Source organism: Bos grunniens, chromosome 7 (assembly GCF_055505025.1).
Source record: "Bos grunniens cultivar Pamir isolate PY7600 chromosome 7, Bosgru_T2T1.0, whole genome shotgun sequence".
Classification (NCBI taxonomy): Eukaryota; Metazoa; Chordata; class Mammalia; order Artiodactyla; family Bovidae; genus Bos; species Bos grunniens.
This window is the reverse complement of record NC_141171.1, coordinates 28045262-28065056: the sequence shown is the minus strand read 5'-3', so window position 1 is coordinate 28065056 and position 19795 is coordinate 28045262. Positions and strand designations below refer to the sequence as shown.

Sequence of the window (19795 nt, the reverse complement as noted above, 5' to 3'; positions counted from 1 at the left end):
GGGACGGGGGAGCCTTGTGGGCTGACGTCTATGGGGTCGCACAGAGTCGGACACGACTGAAGTGACTTAGTAGCAGCAGCAACATCAAGAAGCTTAAAAGAAAAAGCAAATGAGCCTTAAAATAAGTAGAAGAAATAAAACAAAAATCAGATCAGTGATAAAGAAAACAAAAGACAATTAGAAAAATATCAATAAAACCTAAATTTGATTGATTTGGAAAACAAACTGATAAACCTCTCACCAGGAAAAAAAGGAGAGAAGACATTACCAATACCAGAAATAAGAGAAGTAACATGACATGTGACTATGTAAAAAGTTTTTGATCTTTTAAAATGTTTTTTTCCTGACATTTTTCTGCACTGTCCCTTCAATATCAGTAGTCTGTCTCCTTTTGGCAACTCTCAGCTAGACTTCACTTCTGCATTTTTTTCTTCCATTTAAAAAACTCTGGTTTCTATAAACTTTGATTTCATTTATTTTCATTGTCTTCCTATTTTCTTTTTTGAATATTGTTTTTGTGCTTTGAAGTCTTGTTTTGTATAGAAAATTGCTTTCTCTTCTGTCTCTGCACTCCTCCAAAAACAGTTTACTTCTGCAAATATGGCTACAACTGTGTTTCTCCCTTTAGTATCTCTTTCTCTGCTTCTAAGGATTTTGTGACAAATCTGGTTGGTAAAAACTTCAATCCCCATTGGTTTAAATAAGAGAAGAGTGACTTTGCCCCTTAATATAGGCTTTGTCTAAATTCTACAGTAAAGAGTAGACATCCTACCTTAGTAGCCCACTAACCTGTATTTAATCTTCACTGTATTTGATGACTGTCTCATGTGTTGTGGTTTAGCATTGCTCAGACAATCTTAACTTCACTGAAAATGGAGTTCAGGTTTCTGTTTTAGGCAGTCCCTGTTGCTACTGGGTAACTTTCAAGAAAAGCAATCATTTTAAAATTGAATATGTCTTCTACTTTATGTTTTCTAACAAGAAATTTATGAAGAACACTAATGTTTTAAAAATAATATGATTTACTTTGGAAGCATTAATTTAGTTTTAATCATTAAGAATTTAGAAATGAAAAACCTTTAAATTTAATCGTTATTTCAAAGGAGATTTGGTGATACATTGATTAAATATCACATTAGTAAATACAACTAATATAAATAGTCCTGAGAACTGGTTTTTATCTTCATATCATTTATCACAGTGTGTGGTATTAAATTGGCATATTTATCATCTTATCAGAAAATGAACATATAGAAACTATAGCTGTCTTAAATCTAAACATAACCCAAACAGAAGCAAAAACAAAGAGCACTTACTAGAAATTTGAGACATCAAATTGCACTTCAGAAAAGGATTCAGAATTTTATAACAAAGTATTTACATTCTAGAAAACTGAGAATATTTTTAACTAAAATCTTTACCAAGTATTTTAAGTTTGTTTTGCCTTTTCCTGTTTGGAAATATTGAGGATTTAATCCCACAGGTTTTCTGGCTTGATGAGAGAAAGCTGAGAATGAATGCCAGCTTTTAGAATTATATCTTTCCTACTTTAATCTCAGCTAGAATTGTCAAACCAAGCACCTTCTCCTTTGAACTCCAGGAAATCCATTATCATATTCTTTTAATCATTTCAATATACCAGTAGTATTTTCTGTTTCAGATATAACTCAAAGAATGCTTTTAACTTCAAATAGTTTCCAAGATATTTTTGAACTAAATAAATATTTTTTAATAAAATGTTCCAAATTGCATAGTGAAAAATAAATTTTATAAATACAAATTACTTGGGAATATTAGAAGATCATGTCAGTTATTAACTAATGTAATAAAACCCTAGAAGCTCGGATGGTAAAGAATCTGCCTGCAGTGTGGGAGACCTGGGTTCAATCCCTGGGCTGGGAAGATCCCCTGGAGAAGGGAACGACTATCGACTCCAGTTTTCTGGCCTGGAGAATTCCATGGACAGAGTAGCCTGGCCATGGGGTCATAAAGAATCGGACATGAATGAGCAACTTTCTTTTTCACTTTCAACACTTACTAGAGTGTTTGATTACATTTTGCTTGTTCTTTCTGAATAATCAATAATTTTTAATGTACTTTAGTTTAAAATAAATAATGCAAGCACAAGGTACAAAATCCAAAAGACACGAAAGCGAATCAGTTCAACTGAACTTCTCAGTCACTCCATATCCCTATTTAAAGACAACCCAATACTTCCAATGTCTCCTAGAGTGTCCAGAGCTGATCTATGTATATATAACCACACACACACACACACACACACACATATTCTTTAAAACATAAATGGTAGAAATCTGTATGTTTTTCTGTACTTTACATTTCTATTCAACACTATGTTTGAGAATTACTCCTGGACAAATGTAAGTACATTATTCTGCTGAACAGCTGCAAAGTACTGTATATATTGCATGAAAGTGCCATGACTCATATAATTAGTTCTCCACTGTTGTTCATTTAGATTATTTATAATTCTTTGCTAATACTATCATTGTTGGCACAGATATTCTTTTACATTTCACATATATATTAGTAAATTTGTAAGATAAACCCCTACAAGTGAAACTGCTGGGTAAGAGTACATTAATTACAAATTTAGATAGGTATTGTGAAATGCTTTTCATAGAACTAAAAGATGTGTCAAATTTGACCCACACACAATATTAGCATAAAAGAGTGCTTATTTCCCCAAACTTTAACACATAACACAAATACCCTTTTGTTAATCTAAAAGGTAAAATATATATATTTTAGTTTTAAACTTCATTTTTTTAAATATAGAAAAAAATACTGCTTTCAGTGGCCACTTCTTTTAAACATCACTTGTATGAGCCAGGCTCGTATCAGCCTCAAAGAGATCCTGCCAACAATTTATAAGTCCTTTCTTATTATTCATCACCCTCATAGAATCTTTTACAGAATACACATACTTTAAAATGTACCTACATATATATATATATATATATATATATCTTTTATCATTCTTATTTTACAAAAATTATAACATCCTATTTGTTTCTATCAATGTTTTGCTTTTATGCATAATTATAACTCTAAGATAATTGGCCTAGCTTTAATTTATACTTTACGTTTGCTACTTAAGATCTAAATTATTCACTCCCTCTACTGTTGAACATTTGTTCACTATTTTCACATCTTTTTCAACTTTGTATGTGTATAAACATTGTTCCAAATTTTCAATATCATGGACATGTCTCTTTATTACCAGAAAGGCTTCCATTATTTCTTTGAATAGACCTGAAAATAGTCTAGATTTTCAATCTATATTGATATATTTCACACAAAGTTAGATTTCTACTTTAATTTCTTCACTGATTTAACAAATATTTTGAACCTTTAATCTGTGCTCAGAATTATGCTAGAACTTGTGGATGATAAGATAAAAAGTTACATGGTCACTGACCTTGAAAAAGCTCAAATCAAGTAGAATTTCTGAATTAACTTAACCGCATCCCAAAGATCCAATTTGGAAGCATATGACAAACTAAAGCCAGTTAAAATGTTTTACAATGACAGTTTTCTTAGCACTGATAATAATATCGCTTTGGTTACATTTCACATAAGAGAGTGGGGAGAAAATATTGGCCAAAAAACCTGATTCTTTAAAATCAAAAAACTTTATTTCCCACATTTCTAGAAAACAGATGCAATGAACATTCATTATCATTCTTCTTTTAAAATAAAGATAATTTAAAATGTTAATGTGTTCATTGAAGTTCTGAGGTGATAGGAGTGTTTAACTACTGGACTCAGTGTGCAGCCATAGCTGACCCTTCTCTCACTTCTTTTAAGGGCTGGTTGAGTGAATGGGAAGACAGGAGACAAAGAGGCAGCACCTGTCTGCCTGACAGCTGGGCAGTGTCACTTCTTTCTTTTTATCCTTTCCAGGAAATAGAGACAGTGGTGATGAATGTAACAGTCCAGCTCTTCATATACTGAATAATCATTGATCTAGATCTGCCCAGGTAGTTTCTGTTAGTGTTTGTTGTATCAGTACAATGATTAGTAGTGTTCAATTTTATTCTCAAAAACATTCCTATTTGGACAACAAATTACACAGTCACCTCATTATTATGTGGGTATATTAAGTTAAGTAATGAGAAGGCGATGGCACCCCACTCCAGTACTCTTGCCTGGAAAATCCCATGGACAGAGGAGCCTGGTGGGCTGCAGTCCATGGGGTCGCTAGGAGTCGGACATGACTGAGTGACTTCACTTTCACTTTTCACTTTCATGCATTGGAGAAGGAAATGGCAACCCACTCCAGTGTTCTTGCCTGGAGAATCCTAGGGATGGGGGAGCCTGGTGGGCTGCCATCTATGAAGTTGCACAGAGTCGGACACAACTGAAGCGACTTAGCAGCAGTAGCAGTAGCAGCAATGAGGTTATATGTAGACTTTTGTCATTCATTCAACATGCTACCAAAAGACTTTGAATAACTTTTCAAAGAAACAATACCTAAAAAGATCAAAAAGAGAAATTCTAAAAGTTAAATGTCTTCTAACCATTGGCAGTCATTTAATAAGGAAGCATACAAAAACCAGGAAAAACCCAGGAATCGAAATGGGATCTCCTGCGTTGCAGGCGATTCTTTACCGGCCGAGCTACCAGGGAATCCCCAGTCTAATAACATGTCAGTCCAATTCACTCTTACCTTGAAAAGGAATTCTGGATTCCATGCAATCCACAGTGACAACCCACATGAGAAGTGGTTAATGAGGGAAGGTAGAAGTTGTGAAAGTAAATAAAAGTAAAGTCAAATGATCTACTCACTAAACCACTGATTTTTAGTCATAATAAAAACTATTTTAAAAACATTCATATTTGATCACTCTCAGAGGAAAAGAAAATGATTCTTGTTGACAAATGTTATTACATGGAACCAACACTTCCTTTTAAATCAAAAGACTAGATATCAAGATTGACAACCAGTTCCATATACTACGAAATAAAGGCCAAATCACTTACTCATGACTTCATTATTTTACTAAACTTTAGAATCTAGTATAAACCTTCTCCAGTCATTATTTCTTATAGACAACCCTCAAATGCTACTATATTTATCAGCTTTCAAGAGGCTATACTGCATAAGGAATCACTGCAAAATCTCACTAAATTAAAACAACAAATATTTATTTCTTCCTTGAGTTCCATATAAACTGCAGCTCAACTGTGGTTTTGCTCTAGGCCTGGAATCAGATATGTAATTTACCTATTGTTTCAAAGAAGAGCCAGAAGTTGAACTAAGTAGTCACTTTTAAAAATTTAAACTTTTAAAATTTAGAATTTGCTCAGGTGGAACTAATATCACATATGTCATATTCCACTGGCCAAAATAAATCACATACCCAAGCTTAACAGGGCTTCCCTAGTAGCTCAGTGGTAAATCTGCCTACCAAGCAGGAGATGCAGCTTAGATCCCTGGGTTGGGGTGATCCCCTGGAGAAGGAAATGGCAATCTATGAACAGAGAAATTTAACAGGTTACAGTCCATGGGGTCACAAGAGAGTTAGATATGACTCAGTAACTAAACAAGCCTTACATCAACAAAGCAGAAACATACAACCCTACCACAAGATGAAGGAAAAGGAATACTTCCCAACAATCATAAAATATATCACAGCCATGCTCAGTGTTTCAGTATTTCTTTATGTCTTTCCAGTTTTTTTGAATAGTCTTGTTAACCCATTTATTGCCAAATTCTCCCCCATTCCAAGGATCAACTCAAATCAAGCAAATCCACAAGTCTTTTTCTAATGGTTGCGATTCACTTTTTTACTTTGTCCACTTTTTTTTTTTTTTTAAACTTTACATAATTGTATTAGTTTTGCCAAATATCAAAATGAATCCATCACAGGTATACATGTGCTCCCCATCCTGAACCCTCCTCCCTCCTCCCTCCCCATACCATCCCTCTGGGTCGTCCCAGTGCACCAGCCCCAAGCATCCAGCATCGTGCATTGAACCTGGACTGGCATCTCGTTTCATACATGATATTTTACATGTTTCAATGCCATTCTCCCAAATCTTCCCACCCTCTCCCTCTCCCACAGAGTCCATAAGACTGTTCCATACATCAGTGTCTCCTTTGCTGTCTCGTACACAGGGTCATCGCCATCATCTTTCTAAATTCCATATATATGCATTAGTATACTGTATTGGTGTTTTTCCTTCTGGCTTACTTCACTCTGTATAATAGGCTCCAGTTTCATCCACCTCATTAGAACTGAGTCAAATGAATTATTTTTAATGGCTGAGTAATACTCCATTGTGTATATGTACCACAGCTTTCTTATCCATTCATCTGCTGATGGACATCTAGGTTGCTTCCATGTCCTGGCTATTATAAACAGTGCTGTGATGAACATTGGGGTACACGTGTCTCTTTCCCTTCTGGTTTCCTCAGTGTGTATGCCCAGCAGTGGGATTGCTGGATCATAAGGCAGTTCTATTTCCAGTTTTTTAAGGAATCTCCACACTGTTCTCCATAGTGGCTGTACTAGTTTGCATTCCCACCAACAGTGTAAGAGGGTTCCCTTTTCTCCACACCCTCTCCAACATTTATTATTTGTAGACTTTTGGATCGCAGCCATTCTGACTGGTGTGAAATGGTACCTCATAGTGGTCTTGATTTGCATTTCTCTGATAATGAGTGATGTTGAGCATCTTTTCATGTGTTTGTTACCCATCTGTATGTCTTCTTTGGAGAAATGTCTATTTAGTTCTTTGGCCCATTTTTTTTTTTTTAACATGTAACTATTTTATTGAACAAGCTTGATTTAAGAGGATATAAGCCAATCTTATTCCCTATCGCTATTCTCTTTTAATCTTTCTTTTTTTTTATTTTATTTTTAAACTTTACATAATTGTATTAGTTTTGCCAAATATCAAAATGAATCTGCCACAGGTATACATGTGTTCCCCATCCTGAACCCTCCTCCCTCCTCCCTCCCCATACCATCCCTCTGGGTCGTCCCAGTGCACTAGCCCCAAACATCCAGTATCGTGCGTCGAACTTGGACTGGCAACTCGGCCCATTTTTTGATTGGGTCATTTATTTTTCTGGAGTTGAGCTGTAGGAGTTGCTTGTATATTTTTGAGATTAGTTGTCAGTTGCTTCATTTGCTATTATTTTCTCCCATTCTGAAGGCTGTCTTTTCACCTTGCTGATAGTTTCCTTTGATGTGCAGAAGCTTTTAAGGTTAATTAGGTCCCATTTGTTTATTTTTGCTTTTATTTCCAATATTCTGGGAGGTGGGTCATAGAGGATCCTGCTGTGATGTATGTCAGAGAGTGTTTTTCCTATGTTCTCCTCTAGGGGTTTTATAGTTTCTGGTCTTATGTTTAGATCTTTAATCCATTTTGAGTTTATTTTTGTGTATGGTGTTAGAAAGTGTTCTAGTTTCATTCTTTTACAAGTGGTTGACCAGTTTTCCCAGCACCACTTGTTAAAGAGATTGTCTTTAATCCATTGTATATTCTTGCCTCCTTTGTCAAAGATAAGGTGTCCATATGTGCGTGGATTTATCTCTGGGCTTTCTATTTTGTTCCATTGATCTATATTTCTGTCTTTGTGGCAGTACCATACTGTCTTGATAACTGTGGCTTTGTAGTAGAGCCTGAAGTCAGGTAGGTTGATTCCTCCAGTTCCATTCTTCTTTCTCAAGATCGCTTTGGCTATTCGAGGTTTTTTGTATTTCCATACAAATTGTGAAATTATTTGTTCTAGCTCTGTGAAGAATACTGTTGGTAGCTTGATAGGGATTGCATTGAATCTCTAGATAGCTTTGGGTGGTGTACTCATTTTCACTATATTGATTCTTCCAATCCATGAACATGGTATATTTCTCCATCTATTAGGGTCTTTTTGATTTCTTTCATCAGTGTTTTATAGTTTTCTATATATAGGTCTTTAGTTTCTTTAGGTAGATATATTCCTAAGTATTTTATTCTTTCCGTTGCAATGGTGAATGGAATTGTTTCCTTAATTTCTCTTTCTGTTTTCTCATTATTAGTGTATAGGAATGCAAGGTATTTCTCTGTGTTGATTTTATATCCTGCAACTTTACTATAGTCATTGATTAGTTCTAGTAATTTTCTGGTGGAGTCTTTAGGGTTTTCTATGTAGAGGATCATGTCATCTGCAAATAGTGAGAGTTTTACTCCTTCTTTTCCAATTTGGATTCCTTTTATTTCTTTTTCTGCTCTGATTGCTGTGGCCAAAACTTCCAAAACTATGTTGAATAGTAATGGTGAAAGTGGGCACCCTTGTCTTGTTCCTGACTTTAGGGGAAATGCTTTCAATTTTTCACCATTGAGGATAATGTTTGCTGTGGGTTTGTCATATATAGCTTTTATTATGTTGAGGTATGTTCCTTCTATTCCTGCTTTCTGGAGAGTTTTTATCATAAATGGATGTTGAATTTTGTCAAAGGCTTTCTCTGCATCCATTGAGATAATCATATGGTTTTTATTTTTCAATTTGTTAATGTGGTGTATTACATTGATTGATTTGTGGATATTGAAGAATCCTTGCATCCCTGGGATAAAGCCCACTTGGTCATGGTGTATGATCTTTTTAATGTGTTGTTGGATTCTGATTGCTAGAATTTTGTTAAGGATTTTTGCATCTATGTTCATCAGTGATATTGGCCTGTAGTTTTCTTTGTCCACTCTTTTGTGCATTTATATTTATCACTTATTTTGACATAAAAATATGGCTCGTATCATTATATATTTGTTTCATGCCCTTATGCCTTGTTTTAAGGACAAGGACCATACTCCCCTTTTTTTTTATTAATGTATACGCTTTTCACATATAAAATACAATAGAAATATATGTTGACTCAATCATTCACTATTGTTTTGTTCCTTTCCATTTCAGAACTGGTTCTGAAGGGTACAAGACCAGTGATCAAAGCTACATTTACACTATTTCAATAATTTCATTATTTATTTATTCAATAAATATTTATTTAAACATGTATCTGTAGCCTGTATAACCTCACATATGAAGGTGCTAAAGATGATTCAACAATACTCTTGAAAGCTCTTGAGGAGTTTCATGGCACCACTAAAAGATAAAATATTTTCTATCATAACTGAGGTATCAAAAAACTAATCTAGAAATAATTATGGACTATATAGAAAAATGTATATATGTTCACATATACACATCTTGTATGGTGTGCTTTGATTATGGTTGTCTATTAGAATCAATCTCTCCCTATGGAATATTTAGGATCCTTCAAACTTACATTAGAACATTTGGAAATCAACAAGTGTATGTTTCTCATCAACAAATAACAGTTTACTGTGTCTAACTTATTTTTATATTTGTAAGTCCATAAGAAATTTGCATTACTTTGTGAGTATGAACAACCATGAGAAAAATGGAGAAAAAATAGTGAATCAACTAATCAACACTGCTACCACTATAAAAAATATATTTCTTTCTCATCCTTATCCTTGCATTTCCTCTGTCCTGACTTTCTGATAATAGAGGTAAAGTTTGAAAGTAGTTTAATAATATGTGTGTGTGTGTGCCTGTGTGTGTGAGATCCTATTTGCAGGCTGTTATCAGAGACTCTTGGACAAAAACTATTTGGAAGGAAGTCTGAGATTTAGGCACCATGTTATAAGAATACATTGTTCTCAGAGAAACAGAAGTTTCTAATAAGCGATGGCCAATATTCTATTGCAAGTTGTGCCAGGAATTTTGTACTCTGTCAATAAAGGTTACTATAATATTACATTTGTAAACTGTTTACTTTAAAATTCTTTCCTTTTAGAACTCATGATTACTTGCTTTTCGCATTTTGTAAAGACCAACTCTAAGTTAGTAGAAGAATTGTGATTTAATCTCACCACGATCTCACAATATCTGCCTTGAACAGAGAAGTCCAAAGGCAAATAACTTTCTTAAAAGGTTTTCAAGATTTAACTACTACTCATATCTTCATCCACAATAAGTTACTACACCCAAAGCAACAATTTAGAAAAGTACCATGGTCAAATAACATGACAAAGATTTATAACAGGTTTATGAAGTCATAGGTATACAGAAAGATTCAGCAACCTTTAGTGAGTAAAATTTTTTCCCAGCTGATTGAAGTTATCATTGTAGGCCTATTGGTAAGAATATCTGGATTACATGCACAAAAATAAAAATAAGATTTAAATAAAGCTGTAAGTCATTTTAAAGAAACTAGGATTAGCCCAATTTCACTAGCATTATTGTAGGGAGTAAGACAGTGTGTATCCTACTATGAATACAACTAAGAACTCTATTCCTTTGCTGCTATCTTCTTTCTTCTAACAGCGTCTTCATTATTCAGCCCATATTAAAGATCTTGAATAAGACTGTTGATACTTAATTCCCATGAGAAATTATCAGTGTTTCTGATTTTCAAAATTCTATGGTTAGTCCTAAAATCAGAAATAATGTTCACTAGTATCATGTTCAGACGTGTGTATCTTTAATGTTGCTGGAATTAACACAAAGACGTTTCATGCTACTAAAGCCCAAGAAACAAATAACAAGGAATTGCTAAGATTTATTACTTCAGTCAGTTCAGTTCAATCACTCAGTCATGTCTGACTCTTTGCCACCCCATGGACTGCAGCATGCCAGGCTTCCCTGTCCATAACGAACTCCCGGAGTTTACTCAAACTCATGTTTGTTGAGTTGGTGATGCCATCCAACCATCTCATCCTCTGCAGTCCCCTTCTCCTCCAACCTTCAATCTTTCCCAGCATCTGGGTCTTTTCTAATGAGTCAGCTCTTTGCATCATGTGGCCAAAGTGTTGGAGTTTCAGCTTCAACATCAGTCCTTCCAATGAATATTCAGGACTGATTTCCTTTAGCGTGGACTGGTTGGATCTTCTTGCAGCCTAAGGGACTCTCAAGAGTCTTCCCCAACACCACAGTTCAAAAGCATCAATTCTTAAGTGCTCAGCTTTCTTTATAGTCCAACTCTCACATCTATACATGACTACTGGAAAAACAATAGCCTTGACTAGACAGACCTTTGTTGGCAAAGTAATGTCTCTGCTTTTTAATATACTGTCTAGATTGGTCATAACTTTTCTTCCAAGGAGTAAGTGTCTTTTGATTTCATAGCTGCAGTCACCATCTGCAGAAATTTTGGAGCCCCCAAAAATAAAGTCTGCCACTGTTTCCCCATCTATTTACCATGAAGTGATGGGGCTGGATGCCATGATCTTAGTTTTCTGAATGTTGAGCTTTAAGCCAACTTTTTCACTCTCCTCTTTCACTTTCATCAAGAGGCTCTTTAGTTATTCTTCACTTTTTGCCATAAGGGTGGTGTCATTGGCATATCTGAGGTTATTTATATTTGGTAGCTGCTATATATTTAGAATAATATTAATATCTATCTACTGCACAGCTGATGGTACTCTCTGCAAGAGTTGGCCATGACTTAGTGGCTAAATCACCACCACCACCACCATGAATTACTACTTACCTGATGCTAAAGCTGAAACTCCAGGACTTTGGCCACCTCATGCGAAGAGTTGACTCATTGGAAAAGACTCTGATGCTGGGAGGGATTAGGGGCAGGAGGAGAAGGGGACGACAGAGGATGAGATGGCTGGATGGCATCACTGACTTGATGGACATGAGTCTGAGTGAACTCTGGGAGTTGGTGATGGACAGGGAGGGCTGATGTGCTGCAGTTCATGGGGTCGCAAAGAGTTGGACATGACTGAGCGACTGAACTGAACTGACTGAACTGAAACAAGATTCTACTTACAATTTGATAAAAATGTGTTCTTCTTTCTCCATCTATATAACCTCTATCCCTCTGCCTTTGAAAAGATTTTGAACCTTGAGTTTATTTAATAGATTCCTGTTTGAACTTGATTTCTTAGTATTTTATAAGTGCTCCATCTTGGCTTTCCATGTATGAATACAGATTGGCCACACTGTTTCTCAGAACAGATACTCCCTTTATGTGAACATTTAGCATCTGTCTAGTGATGAGAGTACAATATGTGTTGGCCACAAAAGCTTCAAATTGGTGAATAATGGCTGTCTATTCAAAACAGACATTTTGCTACTTTTCCCAAAGCACATATCTAAATAGTTCTATAGATAGTAACATTCTATCTCTGTATAAGTTGAGCTTGTAGAATTTGGGGCATCATCTTAGCCATTTTATATTTTATTAGAATATAATTGTGTAACTCCATCAGAACTAGTCAATATAGGGTCAGTTGCTATTTGAGTAAATAGATTATTCAGCACAGCTATTAATTACCATGAAGCACCATGATAACTGAATTGTCCCTTATGCTGTACTTAAGAGAGTATGAGCATTTGGAGTCATCAGAGAACAAGAAAAGAAGAAAAGCTTCAGTTGGGGCAAACGTGTGAGTGCATACACATGCTTGTGTGCATATTATGTTTATGAATGACAGGTGTGCAGGAATTAATTTCTCACATAAAAGAGATTAATCTCAAGTAATAAAATGTAAAGTATTCAAAAAGGAAAATGATTGCTAGTTTCCAGCTCTCCAGTTTTACTTTAATTATTTCACCCTGTATCAGCATCCTGAAAATGTTAGCAAGGTTAAAATTACTATGCTAACAGAAACTTACAGTTTCCATTCCATACTTTTCTTTTTTTCCTGAAACTTTCAGCTGAATAATACATATAACCTTTCAAGTTTTATGAAAAGCAACACTGGAAAATTGCTAGACTGCTTGGAAAATTCTGGCAAAGTAATGTTAGTTTAAGACAATGCTAGCTTGACATAAACTAGTCGCATTAGACCAATTTAAAAGACTAATGAAAATGCAAGGAAATAAAAAAAAAGTCATTGTTCCACAGTAAGATCTTGTCCTGGGCTTGGGCTATAGATAGTAGATCTGAAATTGCCATTGACTGATGCCATTAAAAAGGGAAAGAAGAATCCATTCAAATGGATCCATACTAATGTATCATCCAACTTGTCATCCTATGAAACACCAGCACATATAGTTGTAAAAGACTGAATGCAATTATTTCGTATTTTCTCTAGTCATAATTTGAAATGTCAATCTGCAAAGACAGCAAAACAAACATAGCTTACAGCATGTTTTTCAATGTATTTTCATCATTTCCCTTTGAGTTTATCCCATCATTTAATAACAAATGGCTTTATTTTTTCATTATATGAGTGCCTGTGCCTGTATAATACCCAATAAGCAGAAAACATTGAAAAATATCATTGGTGTTTTGATATATACAAAGAAAAGAGATCTATGAGATTTTTCCTTCATGTGTATTTTAAGCTGACTGATTTTACATTGAAATATAATCATATCACAATTTAATTAGCTTAAAGTCAATAATGCTTCCCAGGTGGTTCAGTGGTAAAGAATCCTCATGCCAATGCAGGAGACACGGGTTTGATCCCTGGGTTTGGAAGATACCCTGGAGGAAGAAATGGCAACCAACTCCAATATGCTTTCCTGGAGAATCCCATGAACAGAAGAGCCTGGGGGGCTACAGTCCTTAGGATTGCAGGACAGGACTGTGCGACTGAGTACGCATGCATGCAAAGTCAATGATCGTTTTCAGTTAACCAGGACATTTCATGTAACACTAATTCCTTTGAAAACATAGTGAATTATTATTTATTTATTTACCCAAATAAAATTGACATAGTCCTTTGGAATATAGTCATGTTGAAAGTGCAAAAAATTAATATAAAACTGTAAATATGGAACACTTAAACGTGAATTTGCAATAAATGAATCTAAATCACTACCGTTTAGTGGTCACTTAAATGCTCACGCAAAAATTATTTTTTGCCATCTTCCAAAGTGTCTACCTCTCTTTCTCACTCTGTTTTTGTTTTTGTCTCTTTCTTATTCCCTCTGTCGAGTGTGTATGTGCATCGTGTACACACTGGTATACACATGTGTTTGCACATTCTTTTTCCAAAACCCTTCCTGATCTACATATGTTTAATTCTGGATTTTAAAAGAACCAAATGCAAAATACAGCTATCAATATTGATTCACCAGATGTAAGAAATGTACCACACTAACTCAAGTTGTTAGTAGCAGGGAAAATTATGCTGGAAACTTATCAATTATTCATTGAATTTCTTTAATAGATATGGACCTATTCAGATTATTTGTTTATACTTCTGTGAGTTTTAGTAGCTTGCATCTTTAAAGAAACTGGTCCATTTCACTAAAGTTATCAAATTTATGGGCACAGAGTTGTTAAATGTCTATTTTTTTATGTCCACAGAATCAGTAGTGATAGTTCCTATTTCTAATATTAATAATCTGTCTCATTTTCTTGGGTTGCCTCACTAGAGGTTTATCAGTTTTATTGTTCTTTTCAAATAATTAACTTTTTATTCATTGTTTCTTGTGTTCAGCTTCACTGACTTTATTTTCTTCAGTTTACTTTGCATTTCATTTACTTCTTTTTCTCATTTACTAAGGAGGAAACTTAGAAGACAGATTTTAGATCTTTTTTCTTTTCCAATATACACATTCAGTGGTATAAAATTCTCTCAGCACTGCTTTCAATGCATCCCCAAAATTTTAAGTTGTATTTTTGTTTTCATTTAGTTGAAAACATGTTTATTTTTTTCTTCAAACTTGTTCTTAGACCCAGATCCATGTGCTTTTAGAAGTGTGTTATTTAATCTCCAAATAATTTGAAACTTTCCAGCTACTTCTCTGTTAACAATTTCAGATTTAATTTTACTGTGTTCTAAGAACATAACATACTCTGCATGATTTCTATTCTTTTAAGTTTGTTGAGGTATATTTTGTGGACCAGAATGTGGTCTGTCTTGGTGAATGCTCCATATGAACTTGAGTAGAATGTGCATTTTGCTCTTGTAGATTGAATTATTCTATAAATGTCAGCTAGATCCAGTTCATTGATGATTCTGGGAATTAGTCTCTTTGGGGCATGGTACCTAATAAGAACTCAATAAATGCTTTTCAAATGTATGAATAAATGACTAAATTAGCAAATGAAGAATATTCCATGTCATATGCCATGATGTAGTTAATCCCTTCTTTATTAAGGAACATTGAAATAAGTTAAGATTTTGCACTATTACAATCTATTTATTAATGCACATGTATGAATGGATTTTAATATCTATAATTCTGCAGTTTTATTGTGTATGAAAGGAGAAGTTGAGACACAACAACATTAAGTAATGAAATTATATTCCTAAAAGTTCACTATCAGATTTTCCTCACTGTGAAGTACTGGCATCTTTCCCTTCCCACCACATCTTAATCATCTGCGTCTTGTTCATTATTGACTACTGTATTTGCATCTGTTGTTTTGGAATAGTATGCAATATTAATTCAAACTGATTTTTAACATGATACCACAATTTCACATACGGAAATGTGGTTCATGCAGTAAAATTAGAAAACTGCTAAAATCACAAAATGATGACAATGGAGATGTGGCATAGTTAGGACTTCCCTGTAGCTCAAATGGTAAAGTATCTGCCTGTAATACAGGAGACCAGGGTTTGATCCCGGGGTTGAGAAGATCCTCTGGAGAAGGGAGGATCCACTCCAGTAATCTTGCCTGGAGAATCCCATGGACAGAGAAGCCTGGAGGGCTACAGTCCTTGGGGTTGCCAAGAGTCAGACACAACTGAGTGACTAACACACACACATGGCATAGTTAAACTAGTTAACATAAGCAGAAGAGGAAACTGACACCTATGGTTACAGGAGAGATGTTTCAAAACAATTATTTCATATTAAAGTAAATAGAAAAGCTTATGGAATAATTGAGGTTTTGTTGCAAAAGTCATAAAAGCGGATTAAATATAAGGCTATTATAAAGTATTATTAGATATGCTACACTAAAATGTTTAAAAAGTTGACGTATATTTTTTAAAAACTTAACCTTTGCTTTGTATAGAACATGCAAATATATCATATTTGTCAGTCCTAAGTCTTTTAATTGTACTGATAGTGATTTTATTTTCTGTGCTGTGTAAGATTTAAATTTCTCCACTGTCAAATCTGTAGGTCTTTCATTATAGCTATTAGACATAGAATATAGATTTCATCATATGTACACATATACATACATACACACTTCAGGTCAAGATTACAAAACAGCAAGATTATTAAACTTCTCCCCCATATTTCCTTATATAATACCTATAAATGTATTTGCTTAATTCCTAAAACAACGTGAAGTTTGTGTCCGTGTGTATACATGTGTGTACATGGGATAAAATCTATATCTAATCTACTTTTCTCCCACTTCATTTACAGTTGTCCCAGTATCATCTGTTTAAGCACTATATAATTTTTCATTGATTGTAGATGCCCTCTTATTGCAGATATAATTGCCATTTATACATTGCCCTATTTTCTTGGGCTTTTCTTCTGTTCCAATGACCAACTTTGTCACCAATATTACATTCTTTTAAGCTTTAGAGTTCTGTAGTTTGTTTTATGCAGGCATACATTGGAGATATTGCAGGTTAGGTTCCAGACCACCACAATAAAGCAAATAATGAATGAAGTGAATCACACAAAATGTTATGTTTACACTACACTTTAGTCTATTAACTGTGCAATAGCTTTATGTCTAAAAGTTGCTTAACTTAATTAAAAAATACTTTATTGTTAATAATGCTAATCACAATCTGAGCCTTCAATTAGTTGTAATCTTTTTGCAGCAGTAACATCACTGATCACGTATGACTGTAACAATATTATAGTAGTGAAAAGTTAGAAATATTTAGAATTGCCAAATTGTGACAAAGAAATATAAAGTGAGGAAGTATTATTGGAAAAATGATGTAATAGGCTTGCTTATGCAGGGTTGCCACAAACTTTCAGTTTGTGGGGGGAAAAAAGCAGTACCTGAGAAATGCAAGGAAGAGATGCACCATAAAATGAGATACGCCTGGGTTTGGCAAGACCAGTCAATTTTTTTGTTTATCAAAATTTAGTTATTCCTTATTGGCTTTTTTTTTTGAGATTTCAACTTTCACAACTTTTCATTAGTATTGTCATTGACTATCCATAAAATGTATGGATTAAATTATACATGACTGGCATCTTTGCAATATATTTTTCCTAACTAAAAATATGGACAACAGACTGGTTCCAAATTGGGAAAGGAGTATGTCAAGGCTATATATTGTCACCCTGCTTATTTAACTTATATGCAGAATATGTCATGCAAAATCCCAGGCTGGATGAAGCACAAGCTGGAACCCAGATTGCCAAGAGAAATATCAATAACCTCAGATATGCAGATGACACCACCCTTACGGCAGAAAGCGAAGAGGACGTAAAGGCCTCTTGATGAAAGTGAAAGAGGAGAGTGAAAATTTTGGCTTAAAACTCAACATTCAGAAAACGAAGATCATGGCATCTGGTCCCATCACTTTATGGCAAATAGGGAAATAAGGAAACAGCGGGAGACTATTTTTTGGGCTCCAAAATCACTGCAGATGGTGATTGCAGCCATTAAATTAAAAGACACTTGCTTCTTGTAAGAAAATCTGTGACAAACCTAGAGAGCATATTAAAAAGCAGAGACTTTACTTTGCTGACAAACATCCATCTAGTCAGAGCTATGGTTTTCCCCATAGTCACATATGGATGTGAGAGTTGGACTGTGAAGAAAGCTGAGCACTGAAGAATTAATGCTTTTGAACTGTGGTGTTGGAGAAGACTCTTGAGAGTCCCTTGGACTGCAAGAAGATCCAACCAATCAATCCTATAGGAAATGAGTCCTGAATATTCATTGAAAGGACTGCTGCTGAAGCTGAAACTCCAAAACTTTGGCCACCTGTTGCAAAGAAATGACTCACTGGAAAAGACCCTGATGCTGGGAAAGATTGAAGGCAGGAGAAGGAGGGGATGACAGAGGATGAGATGGTTGGATGGCATCACCAACTTGATGGACATGAGTTTGAGCAAGCTTCAGAAGTTGGTAATGGACAGGAAAACCTGGCGTGCTGCAGTCCCTAGGGTCACAAGAGTCAGACACAACTGAGCAACTGAACTGAACTGAAAATATAGTGTGCATTTTTATTTATTTAGGTCTTCTTTTATATTTGTCTTTTTTCTAACACTCAATGGAATTCCTTTCAATATTTTACCATTATATATGATCTTTTCTTTAGACTTCTATAGTATCAACTTCATTAAGTTAACTTAAATGTGCCTATTGAATATTTTTAGTTACTGGGAGCCAAGGAAATAATCCAGATATCGCGTGGGGGTTTTATTGTTTGTTTGAAATGAAAGGGTCTGAAATTATCTCATTTATTTATTGACTTCCTCACCCACTCACTGCATTAGACAATAAGCTTCATGAGAACAGAGACCATGTCTTTCTTAACTTTTACAATCCAGCACCAAGGACAGAGTCTCTCATTAAATGGAGAATGGAAGAAATCAGATTTAGAAATTTACCCAATGACTTTAAAGCAGCCTTAAGCATATGGTTCTCTATTTTGGAGGAAAGTCTTAAACTGTGGAGATAGAGCCACTGAATTCAATCCTGATTCTGATTCTTAATATCAGTATGATTTGGAGCAATTTAACTCCTCTGAGTTGCCTAAATGGAAATTGAAATGGATAAAACCCAGAACAATTGTGAGAAGTAAATGTAACGGTGCTATAAAGTTCCTAACAAAGTATAAGATACATAATTAATAAAATTAAATACTACTGTCATTTTCCTCTTTTCCTCATAAGCTAGGAATACCATTTAAATAACTGTTGGGCAGTTATAGATGATATTGTTCATGTTCAAATGAATTTTTCATGTTTCACAATGTTTTATATAGCGTGAACATAACTTACGATTTTTACCAGTCTGAGTTCATATACCTCTGCTGCTGCTGCTGCTGCTAAGTTGCATCAGTCGTGTCTGACTCTGTGCGACCCCATGGACGGCAGCCCACCAGGCTCCCCCATCCCTGGGATTCTTCAGGCAAGAACACTGGAGTGGGTTGCCATTTCCTTCTCCAATGCATGAAAGTGAAAAGTGAAAGGGAAGTCGCTCAGTCGTGCCCGACTCTTCACGACCCCATGGACTGCAGCCTACCAGGCTCCTCCGTCCATGGGATTTTCCAGGCAAGAGTACTGGAGTGGGGTGCCATTGCCTTCTCCTCATACACCTCTAGAACCACAGAAATCTTCCCTTCAATAAGTGTTTTCACAAGCAACCATGGCCTGAAATCTATCATAATCCTTCTGGTGATAAAAAATATTCAATCCAACTAAATATTTGAATATTTAATAGCTGCTATAAATGTACTTCACAAACAACCATAATATGAAACCCCTTACAATCCTTCCACTGATATAAACTATTCAATCCAACCCTATGATGTTTATTTAACACCTACTATACTATGCATTGTAGAAAATATTAGTAAGAAAGGACCATCATCTTCAAAGGAATCCCATATTATGAGTGAAGCAAATGAGAAATAGACCTGAAACAAACATATAAGTAGGTGTATATAATTTTCAGACATTGCAATATTGCTTTTGTACCCATTGAATTATGAATATGGGCTTCCTCAGTGGCTCAGCAAAATTTGCCTGCAATTTAAGAGCTGCAGGAGACTTGGGTTTGAAACCTGGGTCAGGAAGATTCTCTGGAGGAGGTCATGGCAACTCTAGTATTCTTGCCTGAAGAATCTCTATGGAACAGAGGAGAGTGATGGGCTACAGTCCATAGAGTCCACAAAGAGTCAGACAGGA

The 19795-nt window shown here is 35.1% G+C and overlaps 1 long non-coding RNA gene across 2 annotated transcripts in view; it reads right to left on the bottom strand.

Annotated features, from left to right (window-relative positions):
• LOC147368966 (uncharacterized) overlaps positions 1–19795 on the bottom strand; it is a 224740-nt gene that overhangs the window by 23011 nt on the left and 181934 nt on the right. The window contains exon 3 of one of the 2 annotated variants that reach the window (XR_015167008.1): positions 3680–4497. The exons of the other annotated variant lie outside the window; for it this stretch is intronic. This is a non-coding gene — a long non-coding RNA (uncharacterized LOC147368966). Of the gene's footprint in view, positions 1–3679; positions 4498–19795 lie in introns of those variants that run through there. 2 annotated transcript variants of the gene reach the window in all.